Below are 5,640 nucleotides of genomic sequence, written 5' to 3' on the forward strand. Positions count from 1 at the left end.
ACAGAGCGTGGAGGAGCTGAAGGCCCCTGATGGAGGTGAAGGCCCCAGACGGAGTGTGGAGGAGCTGAAGGCCCCAGACGGAGCGTGGAGGAGCTGAAGGCCCCTGATGGAGGTGAAGGCCCCTGACGGAGTGTGGAGGAGCTGAAGGCCCCAGACGGAGCGTGGAGGAGCTGAAGGCCCCTGATGGAGGTGAAGGCCCCTGACGGAGTGTGGAGGAGCTGAAGGCCCCAGACGGAGCGTGGAGGAGCTGAAGGCCCCTGATGGAGGTGAAGGCCCCTGACGGAGTGTGGAGGAGCTGAAGGCCCCTGATGGAGCGTGGAGGAGCTGAAGGCCCCTGACGGAGTGTGGAGGAGCTGAAGGCCCCTGACGGAGCGTGGAGGAGCTGAAGGCCCCTGACGGAGCGTGGAGGAGCTGAAGGCCCCAGACGGAGCGTGGAGGAGCTGTAGGCCCCTGACGGAGTGTGGAGGAGCTGAAGGCCCCTGACGGAGCGTGGAGGAGCTGAAGGCCCCTGACGGAGCGTGGAGGAGCTGAAGGCCCCTGACGGAGTGTGGAGGAGCTGAAGGCCCCTGACGGAGCGTGGAGGAGCTGAAGGCCCCTGACGGAGTGTGGAGGAGCTGAAGGCCCCTGACGGAGCGTGGAGGAGCTGAAGGCCCCTGACGGAGTGTGGAGGAGCTGAAGGCCCCTGACGGAGCGTGGAGGAGCTGAAGGCCCCTGACGGAGCGTGGAGGAGCTGAAGGCCCCTGACGGAGCATGGAGGAGCTGAGGGCCCCTGATGGAGCGTGGAGGAGCTGAAGGCCCCAGACGGAGCGTGGAGGAGCTGAAGGCCCCTTATGGAGCATGGAGGAGCTGAAGGCCCCTGATGGAGCGTGGAGGAGCTGAAGGCCCCTGACGGAGCGTGGAGGAGCTGAAGGCCCCTGATGGAGCATGGAGGAGCTGAAGGCCCCTGATGGAGCGTGGAGGAGCTGAAGGCCCCAGACGGAGCGTGGAGGAGCTGAAGGCCCCTGACGGAGTGTGGAGGAGCTGAAGGCCCGTGACGGAGCGTGGAGGAGCTGAAGGCCCCTGACGGAGCGTGGAGGAGCTGAAGGCCCCTGACGGAGTGTGGAGGAGCTGAAGGCCCCTGATGGAGCGTGGAGGAGCTGAAGGCCCCAGACGGAGCGTGGAGGAGCTGAAGGCCCCTGACGGAGCGTGGAGGAGCTGAAGGCCCCAGACGGAGCGTGGAGGAGCTGAAGGCCCCAGACAGAGCGTGGAGGAGCTGAAGGCCCCAGACGGAGCGTGGAGGAGCTGAAGGCCCCTGACGGAGCGTGGAGGAGCTGAAGGCCCCTGACGGAGCGTGGAGGAGCTGAAGGCCCCAGACGGAGCGTGGAGTAGCTGAAGGCCCCAGACGGAGCGTGGAGGAGCTGAAGGCCCCTGACGGAGTGTGGAGGAGCTGAAGGCCCGTGACGGAGCGTGGAGGAGCTGAAGGCCCCTGACGGAGCGTGGAGGAGCTGAAGGCCCCTGACGGAGTATGGAGGTGCTGAAGGCCCCTGATGGAGCGTGGAAGAGCTGAAGGCCCCAGACGGAGCGTGGAGGAGCTGAAGGCCCCTGACGGAGCGTGGAGGAGCTGAAGGCCCCAGACGGAGCGTGGAGGAGCTGAAGGCCCCAGACGGAGCGTGGAGGAGCTGAATGCCCCAGACGGAGCGTGGAGGAGCTGAAGGCCCCAGACGGAGCGTGGAGAAGGTGAAGGCCCCTGACGGAGCGTGGAGGAGGTGAAGGCCCCAGATGGAGCGTGGAGGAGGTGAAGGCCGCAGACGGAGCGTGGAGGAGGTGAAGGCCCCAGATGGAGCGTGGAGGAGCTGAAGGCCCAGACGGAGCGTGGAGGAGCTGAAGGCCCAGATGGAGCGTAGAGGAGCTGAAGGCCCCTGACGGAGCGTGGAGGAGGTGAAGGCCCCAGACGGAGCGTGGAGGAGCTGAAGGCCCCAGACGGAGCGTGGAGGAGCTGAAGGCCCCTGACGGAGCGTGGAGGAGCTGAAGGCCCCTGACGGAGCGTGGAGGAGCTGAAGGCCCCAGACGGAGCGTGGAGGAGCTGAAGGCCCCAGACGGAGCGTGGAGGAGCTGAAGGCCCCAGACGGAGCGTGGAGGAGCTGAAGGCCCCAGACGGAGCGTGGAGGAGCTGAAGGCCCCAGACGGAGTGTGGAGGAGCTGAAGGCCCCAGACGGAGCGTGGAGGAGCTGAAGGCCCCTGATGGAGGTGAAGGCCCCTGACGGAGCGTGGAGGAGCTGTAGGCCCCTGATGGAGATGAAGGCCCCTGACGGAGTGTGGAGGAGCTGAAGGCCCCTGATGGAGCGTGGAGGAGCTGAAGGCCCCAGACGGAGTGTGGAGGAGCTGAAGGCCCCAGACGGAGCGTGGAGGAGCTGAAGGCCCCTGATGGAGATGAAGGCCCCTGACGGAGTGTGGAGGAGATGAAGGCCCCAGACGGAGCGTGGAGGAGCTGAAGGCCCCTGATGGAGGTGAAGGCCCCTGACGGAGTATGGAGGAGCTGAAGGCCCCAGACGGAGCGTGGAGGAGCTGAAGGCCCCTGATGGAGGTGAAGGCCCCTGACGGAGTGTGAAGGAGCTGAAGGCCCCTGATGGAGCGTGGAGGAGCTGAAGGCCCCTGACGGAGTGTGGAGGAGCTGAAGGCCCCAGACGGAGCGTGGAGGAGCTGAAGGCCCCTGATGGAGGTGAAGGCCCCTGACGGAGTGTGGAGGAGCTGAAGGCCCCTGATGGAGCGTGGAGGAGCTGAAGGCCCCTGACGGAGTGTGGAGGAGCTGAAGGCCCCTGACGGAGCGTGGAGGAGCTGAAGGCCCCTGATGGAGGTGAAGGCCCCAGACGGAGTGTGGAGGAGCTGAAGGCCCCAGACGGAGCGTGGAGGAGTTGAAGGCCCCTGATGGAGGTGAAGCCCCCTGACGGAGTGTGGAGGAGCTGAAGGCCCCAGACGGAGCGTGGAGGAGCTGAAGGCCCCTGATGGAGGTGAAGGCCCCTGACGGAGTGTGTAGGAGCTGAAGGCCCCAGACGGAGCGTGGAGGAGCTGAAGGCCCCTGATGGAGGTGAAGGCCCCTGACGGAGTGTGGAGGAGCTGAAGGCCCCTGATGGAGCGTGGAGGAGCTGAAGGCCCCTGATGGAGGTGAAGGCCCCTGACGGAGTATGGAGGAGCTGAAGGCCCCAGACGGAGCGTGGAGGAGCTGTAGGCCCCTGACGGAGTGTGGAGGAGCTGAAGGCCCCAGACGGAGCGTGGAGGAGCTGAAGGCCCCAGACGGAGTGTGGAGGAGCTGAAGGCCCCAGACGGAGCGTGGAGGAGCTGAAGGCCCCTGATGGAGGTGAAGGCCCCTGACGGAGTATGGAGGAGCTGAAGGCCCCAGACGGAGCGTGGAGGAGCTGTAGGCCCCTGATGGAGATGAAGGCCCCTGACGGAGTGTGGAGGAGCTGAAGGCCCCTGATGGAGCGTGGAGGAGCTGAAGGCCCCAGACGGAGTGTGGAGGAGCTGAAGGCCCCAGACGGAGCGTGGAGGAGCTGAAGGCCCCTGATGGAGATGAAGGCCCCTGACGGAGTGTGGAGGAGATGAAGGCCCCAGACGGAGCGTGGAGGAGCTGAAGGCCCCTGATGGAGGTGAAGGCCCCTGACGGAGTATGGAGGAGCTGAAGGCCCCAGACGGAGCGTGGAGGAGCTGAAGGCCCCTGATGGAGGTGAAGGCCCCTGACTGAGTGTGAAGGAGCTGAAGGCCCCTGATGGAGCGTGGAGGAGCTGAAGGCCCCTGACGGAGTGTGGAGGAGCTGAAGGCCCCAGACGGAGCGTGGAGGAGCTGAAGGCCCCTGATGGAGGTGAAGGCCCCTGACGGAGTGTGGAGGAGCTGAAGGCCCCTGATGGAGCGTGGAGGAGCTGAAGGCCCCTGACGGAGTGTGGAGGAGCTGAAGGCCCCTGACGGAGCGTGGAGGAGCTGAAGGCCCCTGATGGAGGTGAAGGCCCCAGACGGAGTGTGGAGGAGCTGAAGGCCCCAGACGGAGCGTGGAGGAGTTGAAGGCCCCTGATGGAGGTGAAGCCCCCTGACGGAGTGTGGAGGAGCTGAAGGCCCCAGACGGAGCGTGGAGGAGCTGAAGGCCCCTGATGGAGGTGAAGGCCCCTGACGGAGTGTGGAGGAGCTGAAGGCCCCAGACGGAGCGTGGAGGAGCTGAAGGCCCCTGATGGAGGTGAAGGCCCCTGACGGAGTGTGGAGGAGCTGAAGGCCCCTGATGGAGCGTGGAGGAGCTGAAGGCCCCTGACGGAGTGTGGAGGAGCTGAAGGCCCCTGACGGAGCGTGGAGGAGCTGAAGGCCCAGATGGAGCGTAGAGGAGCTGAAGGCCCCTGACGGAGCGTGGAGGAGGTGAAGGCCCCAGACGGAGCGTGGAGGAGCTGAAGGCCCCAGATGGAGCGTGGAGCTGAAGGCCCCTGATGGAGGTGAAGGCCCCTGACGGAGTATGGAGGAGCTGAAGGCCCCAGACGGAGCGTGGAGGAGCTGAAGGCCCCTGATGGAGGTGAAGGCCCCTGACGGAGTGTGGAGGAGCTGAAGGCCCCTGATGGAGGGTGGAGGAGCTGAAGGCCCCAGACGGAGTGTGGAGGAGCTGAAGGCCCCTGACGGAGCGTGGAGGAGCTGAAGGCCCCTGATGGAGATGAAGGCCCCTGACGGAGTGTGGAGGAGCTGAAGGCCCCAGACGGAGTGTGGAGGAGCTGAAGGCCCCAGACGGAGCGTGGAGGAGCTGAAGGCCCCTGATGGAGATGAAGGCCCCTGACGGAGTGTGGAGGAGCTGAAGGCCCCAGACGGAGCGTGGAGCTGAAGGCCCCTGATGGAGGTGAAGGCCCCTGACGGAGTATGGAGGAGCTGAAGGCCCCAGACGGAGCGTGGAGGAGCTGAAGGCCCCTGATGGAGGTGAAGGCCCCTGACGGAGTGTGGAGGAGCTGAAGGCCCCTGATGGAGCGTGGAGGAGCTGAAGGCCCCAGACGGAGTGTGGAGGAGCTGAAGGCCCCTGACGGAGCGTGGAGGAGCTGAAGGCCCCTGATGGAGATGAAGGCCCCTGACGGAGTGTGGAGGAGCTGAAGGCCCCAGACGGAGCGTGGAGCTGAAGGCCCCTGATGGAGGTGAAGGCCCCTGACGGAGTATGGAGGAGCTGAAGGCCCCAGACGGAGCGTGGAGGAGCTGAAGGCCCCTGATGGAGGTGAAGGCCCCTGACGGAGTGTGGAGGAGCTGAAGGCCCCTGATGGAGCGTGGAGGAGCTGAAGGCCCCTGACGGAGTGTGGAGGAGCTGAAGGCCCCAGACGGAGCGTGGAGGAGCTGAAGGCCCCTGATGGAGGTGAAGGTCCCTGACGGAGTGTGGAGGAGCTGAAGGCCCCAGACGGAGCGTGGAGGAGCTGAAGGCCCCTGATGGAGGTGAAGGCCCCTGACGGATTGTGGAGGAGCTGAAGGCCCCAGACGGAGCGTGGAGGAGCTGAAGGCCCCTGATGGAGGTGAAGGCCCCTGACGGAGTGTGGAGGAGCTGAAGGCCCCAGACGGAGCGTGGAGGAGCTGAAGGCCCCTGATGGAGGTGAAGGCCCCTGACGGAGTGTGGAGGAGCTGAAGGCCCCTGATGGAGCGTGGAGGAGCTGAAGGCCCCTG

The sequence above is a fragment of the Lampetra fluviatilis genome, chromosome 67 (assembly GCF_964198595.1).
Source record: "Lampetra fluviatilis chromosome 67, kcLamFluv1.1, whole genome shotgun sequence".
Lineage (NCBI taxonomy): Eukaryota > Metazoa > Chordata > Hyperoartia > Petromyzontiformes > Petromyzontidae > Lampetra > Lampetra fluviatilis.